General features: G+C 45.5%; 1 protein-coding gene across 1 annotated transcript in view; it reads right to left on the reverse strand.

The window, feature by feature from the left end:
* Window positions 1-14,732, reverse strand: part of SSTR2 (somatostatin receptor 2) — a 36,583-nt gene extending 21,851 nt beyond the window's left edge. The window contains exons 1-3 of the mRNA XM_083598897.1: window positions 14,435-14,732; window positions 12,001-12,156; window positions 4,147-4,288 (exon numbers count right to left, since the gene is read on the reverse strand). The gene's annotated coding sequence lies outside the window, so the exon portion shown is untranslated. The remainder of the gene's footprint in view (window positions 1-4,146; window positions 4,289-12,000; window positions 12,157-14,434) is intronic.
* Window positions 14,733-15,366: the final 634 nt, after the last annotated feature.

Raw genomic sequence — 15,366 nt, forward strand, 5'->3', positions numbered from 1 at the left:
TAAAAATTATAAATGAAACATGTCCTATTTACAAACAAAATAGCTACCGGTTTGAGAAACAATGCAGTAGGATACCCATCTTCCCCAGGCGTGCCAACTTGAATAAAATACTGGGGGGGGGGGCAGGCAAGCCCCACCCGGCATAATCAATCACATGATATGGTGCGCGCACACCATTTGAATGGCAATGCCCATCAACTTTGGAGGAGCCCTCCCCCATTTTTTATTGGGGGGAAGGTCAAAGGGACCTCAGCCTGCAGGAGTTGGCTCCTATGGTCTCCACCACCGCTCCCAAAACAAGAGTGAAAGAGGAATTGGTAGTTGTCTTATATGGAGACTGCCGCTGTAACAGCAGTGGCCATCATGGAGGTGCCAGTGGTCTGGTGGGGGGGAGTTGCTTATTCTGTTTCCAATAAGGTGGTCCTCTAGCAAGACTAGCTGGCCGACTGAAAGGCAAAGGCAACAACTCAGCTTTGTAGGAGGAAGAGAGAACCACACTTTAATTGGTATCCTTAGAAGCCTGCCTTGATCTCCTTACATATCCCAGGAAGGTGGGAAATAAGACATTCCCAGCATGCACACCATACATTTCAAGCACATGGTTTCCTCCCCGAGAATCCCGGGAGCTGTAATTTACCCTCACATCAATGGAATGGTAAACTTACCCATCACAGCGCTACAGTTCCCAGCAGCCTTAACAAACTACGGTCCCCAGGATTCTTTATGCAATGTACAAAGCTATGGCTTCAAGTCGCAGACCACAACCGGTTTCCCTTTAGGGAAAACAGTTTTCTCTGAAGAGGCAGGCTGCCAAGTGGATTCCTGACCTAGAACCCATTCTAGGTTCTAGAGACTTCCTCTCTTGTATCTTGAACCCTCTGCAGTCAGCTTGGTGGATTAGCCCACACTCCCAGAATTCCCCTTAAAATGTTTTCTCCTGTCAAAGATGTTAATCACACCATTTATCAGCTGAAAAGGCAGAGGAAACAATGAGCAACCAGAGTTGCTTTATTACCTTAATCTTAGGATTATAGAGTTGGAAGGGACTATGAAGTCCAAGCCCCCTCCAATGCAGGAAATCTTGCAATGCATTAATTAATTTTTTGCCCAATGTGGGGCTCAAGTCCACGGCCCTAAGATTAAAAGTCCCGTGCTCTACCAACTGAGCTATAGAGACTACCTGTGCAGGGTAAATATTTTGCTCTAAACAAGAAGCCAAGCCAGGAAACTGGGTTGGCCATTTTGCTTTTGCACAAGAGCAATACCAGAAAAGTGGCAGGCATTATAAAGCCTCTTCACCAACAGTATGGCAGAAGTTGGCACAGAGATCAATAGATCAATGGGGGGGAATGTGGGCACAGCAAGGAGATGGTTAAGGACAACCTTTAAGGTTGGCACAGTAGTTTTTCAGCAAGACGCCTGTGAATTTCAAAATTGCAACCATTAAACAGATAGAGATGGAGAGATATTTGGCTTGCCTGTCCCGCAGCTGTGGCAAAACACCACAGAAATAAGGTGGCAGCCCTAATAATTGATTAGTGAGTTGAGCAGAGTGTGTCTCTGGTTGTGACGGGGGGGGGGGCAGAAGTGGGATGATTACCCGGTATGTATAGGCACCGAACTGTGTTCCTGTCAGCAGGATCGTGCTGAACCTTGACTTTAAAGTACATTTATCATGTTGGCAGCTGCAGCTTCCTCCAACACATGTTTAATACAAGCATGCTCATATTGCATCAGTTCCAACTGTGCCAGCCGTTTTGGAATGGGAGACAGAGGTGCAGAGTTGGGCAGAACTTCCCTTCAATACCTACGCAAGTTTGCTGCCGGAGCCCTTGGAGAATCCTTCAGGTCTAAAGGCAAAAGCCTCAGCCAGCCATTCTCTTGATTTTCAGCAACCTGTTTGCCCCCGACATCAATTGACTGGGAGCCCTATAAAACCTGCTCCAGCTCACATCTAATCTTCTCTAATTTGCAAATGCCTATGGCTACAAGCAATAAATATTTATTGGACCGGAGGAGTTGCTCTCTAGGTGGCCTGCTTGCCAAGGAGTCAGGGTCCCTTTTATGTTGGTCTGTGTTTGTCTGGCCCTGCTGATCTGGCCTTTTGCGACATATTTGCCTTCTTTCTCTCTGCCAAAGACTACAGCTTCATTGCTAAACACAGCAATTGCTAAACCTCAGAAATGGTACGCTTGGCTTTGTGACCGAGATCCCCATTTCGAACATGTTTCCAAAGTGACTGACAGGGAAAATGGAATAAAATGAAAGCACGTTGAAAATAGCAAATAAAAAACGAGAAGCGATAAAAATTAATTATATAATAAAGAGCAGCAGCATTAAACCAGCAGATTGGAAATTAATTATAAATAAAATACAAAGCACAGCAGCATTAAACCAGCGAACTCATTATCCAAGTGCAAATCCTTATGAGGCCAAAGTGGTGCCATACATATATATGAAGGAGGTATCGGCAGGCTTGGGATAAACCCCCAAAAGTAGAATAAATATTTAGCAGACACAAACCTCAGGAAGGAGGAAACTTCAAGAGAAGCCAATGAAGATTGAGCGTGCTCATGGAATGCTGTTTGTTTGGGGTGGATATCCTCCATGAATACCCTAGAAGGAGGTATGGCTGGCTGGCTGACCCTCTGCACTACACCAGGGCAGGCAGCCCCACCAATCTGTCTGCTCTCAGACAGCTCCCATCTTTCTCACAATACATCCAGTCCAGGGGGTAGGTAAAAAGGTAAAGGACCCCTGGACGGTTAAGTCCAGTCAAACCTGACTATGGGGTGCAGCGCTCATCTCGCTTTTCAGGCCAAGGGAGCCAGTGTTTGTCCACAGACAGCTTTCCGGGTCACGTGGCCACTACTGGCACATGGAAGACCAGAGCGCACGGAAACACCTTTACCTTCCTGCCGCAGCGGTACCTATTTATCTAATAATAATAATAAATTTTTATTTATATCCCGCCCTCCCCAGCCGAAGCCAGGCTCAGAGCAGCTAACAACAATAAAAGTAACACAGCATTCTAAAATCAATTCATTCTAAAACCAATTCAAAATCAAATCAATGGCAACCATTGGTTCTATGAGGATTACCAAAGGAGGGGGTTAGACTGTGCCTTGGCCAAAGGCCTGGTGGAACAGCTCTGTCTTGCAGGCCCTGTGGAAAGATGTCAGGTCCCACAGGGCCCTAGTCTCTTGTGACAGAGTGTTCCACCAGATCGGGGCCACAGCCGAAAAAGCCCTGGCTCTGGTTGAGGCCAGCCTAACCTCCCTGTGGCCCGTGACCTCCAAGATGCTTTTGTTTTAAGACCGTAAGGTCCTCCGTGGGACATACCAGGAGAGGCGGTTCCGTAGGTATGAGGGTCCTAGGCCGTCTATTTGCACTGATGTACTTTCGAACTGCTAGGTTGGCAGGAGCTGGGACAAAGCAATGGGAGCTCACCCCGTCGTGCGGATTCGAACTGCCGACCTTCTGATGGGCAAGCCCAAGAGGCTCAGCGGTTTAGACCATAGCGCTACCTATGTCCCTGAATGTCAGCTTCCGCCTCCTCCTTAGCCTCAGTGTCACCCTTGTAGAACTCAGCAAGGAGAAAGATGGAGACAAACCTAGACTTGTGCTTGGGGCAAGGATTAGCTGAGCAATGCTTCTACCAGTCCCATAACTGATGTCACAAATGGCAGCCATCAGGCAAGTGGGCATCGCTTGGGGAAAAAGTAATTGCAGGCCAAATTGGGACCCATTTTGGGCTGAAGGTTCCCCAGCCCTGCTGCCATGCAAATGGGAGAATGGATCACCAAATATAGGCACACATTGCAGGGAACCTCAGAGGGATCTCCACAGCTCCCTACCAAGTATGGGTATTTAACAGAAGTTTTAAACCGTGTTTTTAGAAAGCTCATTATATTTGTAGCATATACACTTTACGAATTTGGGGCACTTCCAAGTCCTGCTTCACCCCATCGGAATTGTGATTTGAGGGTCCGTCCTTGTGAAACAAGTCCTTGTCACCATGAAATGTACAGAAACACACCTTAATTGAGGCTAAGGCTTTAAAATTTAATGCACACTATAAAAATCCATCCACAGCCTTAACTATCGCAAAGTAGTAACCAAGACTGCAGTCCTCTGCATATTTACCTGTTGGTAGCAAGTCATCCTGACCTCAGTTTGATGGATTTCCAAGTAGACAGGCATAAAACCAGGCTGTAGATTAGGAAAGGACTTCGTATCAGTGGTTTTACAGTGCAATCAAATGCTCGTCTAATCAGAAGCAAGTCCCCTTGAGATAAATGAGACATCGCCGGGTAAGTGTATAACAGGATTGCAACCTTTGCTAATATTGGTGTCCAGAGCCAATATACAGTGGTACCTCGGGTAAAGAACTTAATTCATTCTGGAGGTCTCTTCTTAACCTGAAACTGTTCTTAACCTGAAGCACCACTTTAGCTAATGGGGCCTCCTGTTGCCGCTGCGCCGCCGCTGCATGATTTCTGTTCTCATCCTGAAGCAAAGTTCTTAACCCAAGCTAATATTTCTGGGTTAGCAGAGTCTGTAACCTGAAGCGTATGTAACCCAAGGTACCACTGTACATACAATGAACAACACAGGCATTAACTGGCAGGTAAGTCCCCAGAGCAGCAGGCTGGATAGAAAGACTCTAACACAGTGTGTCCCAAACTTAGGTCTCCAGCTGTTTTTGGACTACAATTTCTATCATCCCTGACCACTGGTTCTGCTAGCTAAGGATGATGGGAGTTGTAGTCCAAAAACGGCTGGAAACCCAAGTTTGGGAAACACTGCTCTAAAATAATTCAGCAGAAGTCAGCTTACTCAGCGAGGAAGTGCAAAGAAGGGGGAAAGAGCCTCACTTTCCTCAATAAAGCCCAGCTGAGCAATTGGCTTCTCCCAGGCTATGACTTTAAGAAGAAGCAGAAGCAACAGCTAGGAAGGGAAAATAGGAGTTTAGGGTTTTTTGTTTTGTTTTTTAATTTTTTTTTTATAAATTGTGTGTCTTTGTTTCTCAGTTTGATCTTTTTACATGGTTTTGTATGTATTGTGGTATTTTATGCATTGCGCCTTGCAGTTACTTTTATTGATCATAAAGGTAAAGGGACCCCTGACCATTAGGTCCAGTCGTGACCGACTCTGGGGTTGCGGCGCTCATCTCGCTTTACTGGCCGAGGGAGCCGGTGTACAGCTTCCGGGTCATGTGGCCAGCATGACTAAGCCGCTTCTGGCGAACCAGAGCAGTGCATGGAAATGCTGTTTACCTTCCGACCGAAGCGGTACCGATTTATCTACTTGCACTTTGACGTGCTTTCAAACTGCTAGGTTGGCAGGAGCAGGGACCGAGCAACGGGAGCTCACCCCGTCAAGGGATTCAAGCCGCCGACCTTCTGATCGGCAAGTCCTAAGCTCAGCGCCACGTGCGTCCCTTATTGATCATAGTTTGGTAATTATTCATTGTAATTGTTAAGAGTGAATTTCTGTTTAATTATTGTTTGCTGGTGTTTTGAGAATTAATTTTATTGTGTGCTATTATATTCTAGTAGATTACTGAATATTACTTTTTTGATAACACGTTTCATTTTAAAGTTACGTTTTCTTATTGGATCAGATTATTTATTATAAGGTGTGCGTTCTTTGTTGTGTATTTTGTTGCTGTAAACTGCCTTGTGTACAGAAAAATGGAAAGACAGCATACAAATTAAAAGTGAAATGAAATGAACTGTAATGTTTTTAAGTGCTCCCCCCCCCCATTTGCTCCACCTCTATCTGATATGTGTGGAATATCACAGCACAAGGAGCTGGTTCTTGGAGAAGCAGCCTTCGACTCTTGCAAGGAAGACAGAAGAAGCAGGAACCGGATGCAACGCTTTCGCTGCATGAGATAACTGTGTCAAGAGTTAACACTGCCTACACACCCTGTCTATCAAGCAAGAGTCAGTTAACAAGCAGCAGTTCAGACAGGATGGGTGGTTTAGGTTAGAAAGGTAGACTCTTCACTGGATTCCCGTGAGATTTCAGGTGGCAGTTCAGTTCTAGCTTTCCTTTTCCACCTCCCTCACCACCTATCAAAGAGGCAAAATCATGCTGGGAATTAAGGGAATTAAGATGAAAGGCTGCGTATTGATACCCAGGAGAAAAGGATAAGGTTCAATTTGCATCCTACAAATCCATACGATATTAAGAGAGCAGGATTTCAGGAGCTCAGGGGAATAATCACTAGCATAATAAATAACCCATAAGGCAGGGAAATGACCTTTCCCAAAGAAACAGATGAGAAATAAATATCCAAATAAGCTTCATTTTTTCAATAAAAAGAAAGCCCATGGTATCAGCACGACAGAAGAGCAGATGGTATCGCCACGAGTGTCCTAGTGAATGGGATACATGTACCTCACTGGATTTGCAGAGGTGGATGTTACAGATCTTAAAACGTTCTCCTTGGATGCAAACAACGCCTCTGTGGAAAAGCCAAGGCCAATCTCCAGTTAAAATGCAAAGGTTTATAATTACTCACCAACACCTTTGTCACACAGACTTCATTTGAAATGGATTCTAGCCCTAGAAGACACTGGATTAAATGTCATGAACAGGAAGAATCATGAGGCTTAGAAGCTGAGATATACGGTATATGCACATTTTAGCCCACCAAAGTAGCAGAAATATAAAGATCACAATATAATGGCAAGTAAAAAATATGGATATGTTTGTGTGTGTTTAAAACTATCCCCTTCAATGCAAATAATTTTAATGTGCATACATTAAAATTCTTTTCGTACTAATAATTTGTGGGGTTTTTCCATGAAGTAAGTTACATTTGCTGCTCAACAGTTATATTCCAAGCAGGCTGAGGGAGCCAGCATTTGTCCACAGACAGCTTTCCAGGTCATGGTTAAACCGCTTCTGGCACAATGGAACCCTATGATGGAAACCAGAGCGCACAGAAACGCCGTTTCCTTTCCCGCCACAGTGGTACCTATTTATCTACTTGCACTGGTGTGCTTTTGAACTGCTAGGTTGGCAGGAGCTGGGACATAGCAATGGGAGATCACCCATCGTGGGGATTCGAACTGCCAACCTTCTGATCAGCAAGCCCAAGAGGCTCAGTGGTTTACAGTACCACCCACATCCCTTAGGTGGCTGTCAGAGGCAGTGCCCACAGAGAAAGGAGTTGGTAAAAGGGACCTGCTCTTGCTCCTTCCACATTAAGCCCCAATATGGGTGTTAAAGGTTTATTGATTTCTTCTTCTTCTTCTTCTTCTTCTTCTTCTTCTTCTTCTTCTTCTTCTTCTTCTTCTTCTTTTACAAACACGAAGACTAGAAATTGTGCCTCTCTTTTAAAATTTGAAACTAAGCCTTGATAAATTCATCAGTTTTCTTTTTTAAGCTTGGAAGCGTGCTAATAATAAGCACAGATCTGTCAAGCGCAAGTGAATTGCAATAGCAACAGTTGTATGTATGACTGGTCATATGGTTTCTGTAAACCAATTTGAGGGTTTTTGGTTTTGGGGTTAGTTTTTTTTTACAATCACATAGTGTATAAATTTTATGAAATAAACAAATATCAACCAACTTTGGCAGAAGTCCTTCTCTGAAATGGATGGTAAAACTTAGAAGATTTGTGTTAAGCTGTGGGTGAACATATCAGATGACACAGCGATTCTTCAATCAGCTCTTGTTTATTCACAGGCCAGAACAGAACTGAAGTGAAGGGTTCAGCCAGCCTGCTTATATAGAGCTCCACTAGAATGCAACAGTAACCATTTTCTGTAACTATCCAATCACTGAATGTCACTTTCGATCCCTTATTTGCATATGTGGACCTGAACTATCTACAGTATCCCCCTGCTGGCCCAGGGGTGAGAACTTCAGTACATAACAATTTGGATGATGTGGGATGTTATATCTACAGAGTTTGTGGCAAACCTCCGTGTGCTGCCCATTGTTTTTTACGCTTGCTAGCATGGTGTGGCTCCTTTCGGTGCTGCAAACACATCAAAAAACAACACGGGAGGCAGCAGTTACAAGTTTTAAGCTCAACTTGATCGGCATAAGGTATGAGTGCTATGGGTTACCTCTGTAGCTGAATACATAACACTAACTTTTCTCAGGCTGCTGAAATGAGGAGAGCTAACCAGGTGTGGATGTTCATGTTATTTAAAAGGATGGTGAGTTCAGCTCAGTTGTGGTACCGAAAACAAATTATTAAGGCTCAGAATGTCCTCTAATTATAAATCTCTTAAGTCATTTTCACCTGATTCTGGTTGGTAGATCTTGCAGGTTCTAGTATGAAACAGAGTAGATTAGACAAACTTGAAGTCCGCCCACCTCTGGTCTGACAGATGCTAGGAATATATTGTTGTCATATGTGTGCATACAAGACATCTGATGCATGATTAAACCAAATCAATCAACAGCTTATCTGGTGATGTTGGTGTTGATTTAAACCGTGTTCGTTGGGACTCTGTGAATAAGGCCCATTGTATCGGGTTTATCGACTTGAGTTCGGAAACAACATTCAAACATGGCAGAGTTTGGCCTTGCTCCTGGTATCTCCTTTAGAGGCAGGTATGCAATCAGCCTGGAGAAGAATGGCTAGGTCAAAACTGGAAGACTAAAACACAGGTAACTATGCTGTTGTGAAGTACCCTGTAGAACTGAAGTATCCCAAAAAAGCGGGGAAGAGTAAGAGACGGGCTATGGAAAAGCAGGAGTTCAAATCCTAGTTCACCCATGGTTGAATATCTCCCAGCAATAGCGAGATCCTGTGGAAAGCTGAATACACCTTTCGGTAGCTTTTGATTGCAGATTAGTGCCTATGATCTGCCCAGTGGTGTGCAGTTAAATTTTTTTGTAGGGGAGCAGTTAGGGGCAGAGGCACCAGCTTGCGAGGGCGATTGGGGAGTCCCAGTGTTGCTCTTGTGAGACCATACCTCCCTCCTTAAGCCGGGCAGAAGTTTCCTAGGGTTTGGGAAGGAGGTGCCAGACCTTTGACAGGATGCTGGAACCCTGCTCTCTCCTTCCGAAGGCAGGCCGGGCTTTGGGAAGGTGGAAGAAGGGCTCTTGGACCCTGTTGGAGCATCAGGCCTCCCTTCCTAAGCCAGGCAGAAGCTTCCCAGGCTTTAGGAAGGAGGCACCAGGGTTTAATATAACAACAACAACAACAAATTTATTACTTATACCCCTGCCCATCTAGCTGGGCCTCCCCAGCCACTCTAGGCAGCTTCCAACAGGATATTAAAAACAATAAAATATCAAACATAAAAAACTTCCCTAAACAGGGCTGCTTTCAGATGTCTTCTAAAAGTCAGATATTTATTTATTTCCTTGACATCTGGTGGGAGAGCGTTCCACAGGCTGGGCACCACTGCCAAGAAGACCCTCTGCCTGGTTCCCTGTAACCTCACTTCTTGCAGTGAGGGACCCACCAGAAGGCCCTCAGAGCTGGACCTCAGTGTCCGGGCTGAATGATGGGGGTGGAGACGCTCCTTCAGGTATACTGGGCCGAGGCCGTTTAGGGCTTTAAAGGTCAACACCAACACTTTGAATTGTGCTCGGAAATGTACTGGGAGCCAATGCAGGTCTTTCAGGACCAGTGTTATATGGTCTAATTTACCAGGAACATTTAGGGAATGAGCCTAGTCCCCCTCGTCCATTGACCACATGCCACTGGATCTGGTTGCCTTTCTGCTAGCGCTCTGCTGTCTTTGATCCTAGAACTGGGGTGAGGAAACTTCATCAGCCTGAGGGCCAAATTGTCTTCTGGGTAGTGTTCTGAGGGCCACATGCCAGTGGTGGGCAACGCCACAGGGAAAAGTGGGTGGAGCAACAAATGTAAATTGTACCTTTGGAAAGTGCGCCATTTTCTACACACGTTCACACATCCTTCTCTATCCTCCAACCAGACAAGCGAGAGGCATTATCGGAGATCAAGGACATATTGCAGATGGGCAAAAACACTCGAGTGCGAAGCCTGGGGAGAGTACCCACTACACCAGCGTGGTATAACGGATAGTGTCTCAGAGTAGGACCTGGGAGTAAAGGTAAAGGTAAAGGGACCCCTGACCATTAGGTCCAGTTGTGACCGACTCTGGGGTTGCGGTGCTCATCTTGCTTTACTGACCAAGGGAGCCGGCATACAGCTTCCGGGTCATGTGGTCAGCATGACTAAGCCGCTTCTGGCAAACCAGAGCAGCACACGGAAATGGCATTTACCTTCCTGCCAGAGAGGTACCTATTTATCTACTTGCACTTTGACGTACTTTTGAACTGCTAGGTTGGCAGGAGCAGGGACCAAGCAACGGGAGCTCACCCCGTCGCAGGAATTCAAACCGCCGACCTTCTGATCGGCAAGCCCTAGGCTCAGTGGTTTAACCCACAGCGCCACCCGCATCCCTAGGACCTGGGAGACCTGGGTTCAAATCCCCATTCGGCCATGACCTATGGCCAGTCACCTGTTTTTGCAGCATAAAAAACTTCACAGGGTTTTGGTGGAGATTAAATGGCAGGGGTGTGGGTGGGGGAGGAGAAGCAGGTACAATACTTGAGCTCCTTAGAGAGAAGGCGGGATAGAAATACTTACATACTATGGAACTAACAGAAGCCTTAATATACATCTTACCATGTAAATTGTGTCAGTCATACATAAGTGCCCCAATCTCACTTGAGTCATACTTTTAAAAGTGTATGATTTGTTCAACCAGAATGGGGATACACAGGCTAACTGGCAAGCCACAGCTTTTTGCACATTTTACACTCACAGTTGCTGTTCCAGTGAGTGATACATCCGGAAAAGTCTGTCTAGGTGTGCAGCCGAGGTGAGCGTGGTAAGAACTGAAACAAAGCTCCCCCGCCATAAATCATTCATCTGTTGCTACTGCCTGTTTATAAGCTGTGGAATGATGAAGAAGAAGAGTTCTGGGAACATGGCAAGTCGCTTTATTTATCATGTGGCGGAAACACTTCTGTGCTTTGCCTGTTCCTTGACATCTAGAATAAGATAGATATATGAGCCCGCATTTGATGGGCTTATGTAAGAGTATTACAATTCCAAGCTGGGGATGAATGGCTCATCATCTGTTATTTCACTTTTTTCCTCCACCCCCGGTCACTGTTTATTGTTGCCTTTTCTTTTAAAAATATATCTAGAACTGTGGACCAAGCTGATGTGGAAATGTGTCTGTTACAAAGCAAAAAGAATACATTCACAGGAAAATTCTCTTAAGATTTTAACAATGGCAGCAAATTTTTTCATAGGGGGACAGTTAAGGCCAGAGGCACCAGCTCATGAGGGGAATCGGCGGGTGCTTACATTGTGACGTCCTGCATTTGAGCATTGCACTCCCGCTTCCTGAGCCGGGCGGAAGCTTTCCGGGCTTTGGGAAGGAGGCTTTAATGTTTTAATACTCTAATTTATCAGGAACAAGCCTAGTCCCCCTCATCCACTCGCCACACACCACTGAACCTTAATGTCTGTTATGCCTTCACCACCTCATGACTAAGGCAGCAGTAGCCTTGTGGCAAAACGGAAAGATCCCAGAGAGCCCTGTTTCTTTCTCCACAATTCCAAATGCAGATCAGAATCACAACTTAACCTATAAGCATCCACATTTAGTTTCTGAGAGCATGTGCAAAGAGCCAGACTTCTTGTACGTGCCTGAACTTTCCAGTATATTCTCACAGGAAAAAACTATATTCTCACAGGAAAAAACTGCTGCGTTCTGCTTCTTATATTATAACTGGATGCAACTTGGCATACACGGCCAGGTCTTCCAGACATAAGGAACGCCTGAGGTTCAGCTTTATACTAGATACCGCTTTTATTCATGTGCCTGGCCCAATAAGCATCCAGGCTCTTAAGACCGTCTGTTGCAATGTGTATTTTCAGTTTCCCTCACAGCGAGTGCCGAGCTAGGCAAGCATCCCTGATGCCTCGGGCAAAAGCAAACATTGTTCCCTGAGCAAACCGAAAAGAAATTCACTTACCAAGTGGAAGCAGAAAACGTTTCCTTTTATCAACACTATTAGTGCTTTGGATAAACTGCTGCCAAACTGTATCTTTTGCTCATTCTCTGGCACACACAGGGAGATGGAGAGGCCATTGGAACACCTTGTTTTCTGACAGAGGCATGTTGTCAACAGCTGAAAGGGTGACAAGCAAAGAGTATGTCGAAACCTACTCGTGAAAGGACTCTGGGTCGGCTGCTCCAAATCTGCCCTTGACCTAGGCTTTCTGGCCCTGTTCCCGAGCAAGTGTTTCCCCTTATCTCCGTCTGTGGTGCTCTGTAGAAGAACAGCTCAGTGGGGACAAAATCCGAAACAATTACCAGACTAGGCCTGATTCATTTAAAACCAGCTGGATGGTAGCCACTGGAAAACCACTTCCTCACAGTTTACCCTCACATCACCTCAGGACCTTGTGCAGATTTTATCCCGTGGCCACACACTGCTCATGTTGTTCCCCCGGCAATGCGTCCTTTCCATTACAGCCATTGTTGATGGTTTGGGGAAAAAGTACCATGATTTGCACAGCCTCACATCATCAACTGCTATGGAAGCAATGTGGGACCAAAGCATGGGGAAGCGGGTTATATGACTGAATATATGAATTGTGCCTTTGTTTATAGCAGTAAAAAAAAGGGGGGGGAGTGAGTTGACACTCTTTATGGGGCCAACTGGTTTGATGCAGTATAAGGCCTTGTAGGTCACACCCCCCCTTCAAGGACATTAGCCATTATGTTCAAATCCCCATATCGCAATTAACCTATTAGGGCCTTTCTGCATGATTTAACTGAAGTTGTTGCAGCACCTTCACCGGACTGAAGCAAACCCAGCAAAGCATTATTGCTGAGGGAGAAAAGCTGTTTACCACCAACTCAGATCACCGAATGAAGTTGCTGGTAGATTAGAGGGAACTGTTGGACCCAGAAAGCACCGTTTTCATGAACGTTTTTCCTTGCAATAGTGACACGGGCACTTACTGGATATTGCCCATGACAGAACTGCCAAGTATCTTTGCCTTCTTGTAACAATTGGAGCCCCTGGTTCTTGTTTTTTGTTTTTGTTTAATATAGTTTTGTCCCCTTTTGGAAGTTGAGAACCCTGATCAGTTCTCAAGTGTACATAAAAGGCGGCAGGGAGAACTATCCCACACCACAGTACAGTGGTACCTCGGGTCAAGAACTTAATTCGTTCTGGTGGCCTGTTCTTAACCTGAAACTGTTCTTAACCTGAGGTACCACTTTAGCTAATGGGGCCTCCTGCTGCCGCACGATTTCTGTTCTCATCCTGAAGCAAAGTTCTTAACCTGAGGTACTATTTCTGGGTAAGCAGAGTCTGTAACCTGAAGCGTCTGTAACCTGAAGCATCTGTAACCTGAGGTACCACTGTAATGCTAGACTTCTCCATTCCAGTTTTCTGTTGTTTGTTAGCACGGCAATTTCGCTTAATTTGGCTAGTGCAAGGAAAGTGCTAACAACCAGAACACTGTTATCTCCAGTATTCTTATTCTTATTCTTATTACTATTATTATTATTATTATTTATTATTATTATTATTTGTATACTATTCTTTACCAGCAGGTCACAGGGCAGTTCACAGCATAAAATCACAATATAAAAACTCAAAATACATAATAAGAACAAGAACAAGAACAACGCAATAATCCCTCCTTCCACAGCACATTTTAAAAGGTCACTGGATGTCAATCAGCCAAAGGCCTGGTTAAAGAGGAACATTTTTGCCAGGAGCCTAACGGTGTATAATGAAGGGTTTCATCTGAAAAGACCTTTGTCTTTTAGGATGCCACACCATTTTCTCTTGCTTTCACAAATCCACAGGTAGCCACAGCTACCCTGAGAGGATCCCAATGCAATTAACCTGTAAGGTAAAGGTACCCCTGCCCGTATGGGCCAGTCTTGCCAGACTCTAGGGTTGTGCGCTCATCTCACTCTAGAGGCCGGGAGCCAGCGCTGTCCGCAGACACTTCCGGGTCACGTGGCCAGCGTGACAAGCTGCATCTGGCGAGCCAGCGCAGCACACGGAACGCCGTTTACCTTCCCGCTGGTAAGCGGTCCCTATTTATCTACTTGCACCCGAAGGTGCTTTCGAACTGCTAGGTTGGCAGGCGCTGGGACCAAACGACGGGAGCGCACCCTGCCGCGGGGATTCGAACCGCCGACCTTTCGATCGGCAAGTCCTAGGCGCTGAGGCTTTAACCCACAGCGCCACCCGCGTCCCACAGCGCCACCCGCGTGGGACCCTGAGAGGATCCCAATGCAATTAACCTGTACTAAATGCTTAACACAAACGTGTTCCCTCTGATGTGACCACTCAGGCCACTATTGTTCTTTTAAAACATGATAAGAAAGGAGAGTAGGTGCGGAAGTGGAAATCTAAACCTAGAAAGAGAGGGGCTTACCTGGGGGGCACTTGCATCCTTAAACGACAAGATTCCAGCCCTTTTTCTGACGCCAGTGGTCTCCTGATACCCAGAGAGTGTGCCCTCTGTCCAGCTCAGTCCATTCTGTCAATCCGTACCCTTTTAGTCTTGTTAATTATTTACAGCAGAATTTCCCATGGCAGCTTGTTGATCCTGAACTGCTACGATTTTGAGGCTCTGTATAGTTTTAATGGCAGAACGTACCATGCTGAGTTAACCCATGCCCCAAACAAGGATCCATCTGCGGTGTGAGGAATGCTTTTAAGTCTTGGAGAAGGTGCTCTGAGAGCAAGTGAGATTAATAGCGTGCCACAGCGCAAGTTGCGTTTCTTGTTGAGTGATCAGGTGGTGAGGCAGTTTGCTAAAGTCCACCCCCCAAAAAAAAGGAGGGGGCAGGAAATTCTCCAACCACCAACATTGGGACCCTATTTACACCATATCGTGGAGATAACAAAAAGCGATATCTGATCGGCGCAGAAGTCCTTATACATGCAGTGCTCATTAAATGACCCACGAAGGTAATTTAATCCAAAGTAGGAATCTTTTGCCTAACATAGGGCTCAAACCTATGACCCTGAGATTGAGCGCCTCATGCTCTACAGACTGAGCTATCCCAGATAATATTTGAACAACTGACTGCCACTCTGTTAATGCTTATAATAATCTGGGCAGAAACCCATCTCCATTTGTTCGGACTCCCCAACCTGCCTGGTAGGATGCACTGTGGATTATTTTACACCGGGGCAGCCAACATAGTGTTCCCCAGATATTGTGTACTACAACTACAAAAAATGCCGTCCATTAGCCATGTTTGCTGGCACTCATGGGAGTTGTAGTCTGAAATATACTCAGAGTCGCAAAGTGATTTCATGCTCTTTATTCAGCTCATAGTGGTGAGGAGGAATGAATGA

The sequence above is a fragment of the Podarcis filfolensis genome (assembly GCF_964270895.1).
Source record: "Podarcis filfolensis genome assembly, chromosome: 2".
In the NCBI taxonomy this organism is placed as follows: domain Eukaryota; kingdom Metazoa; phylum Chordata; class Lepidosauria; order Squamata; family Lacertidae; genus Podarcis; species Podarcis filfolensis.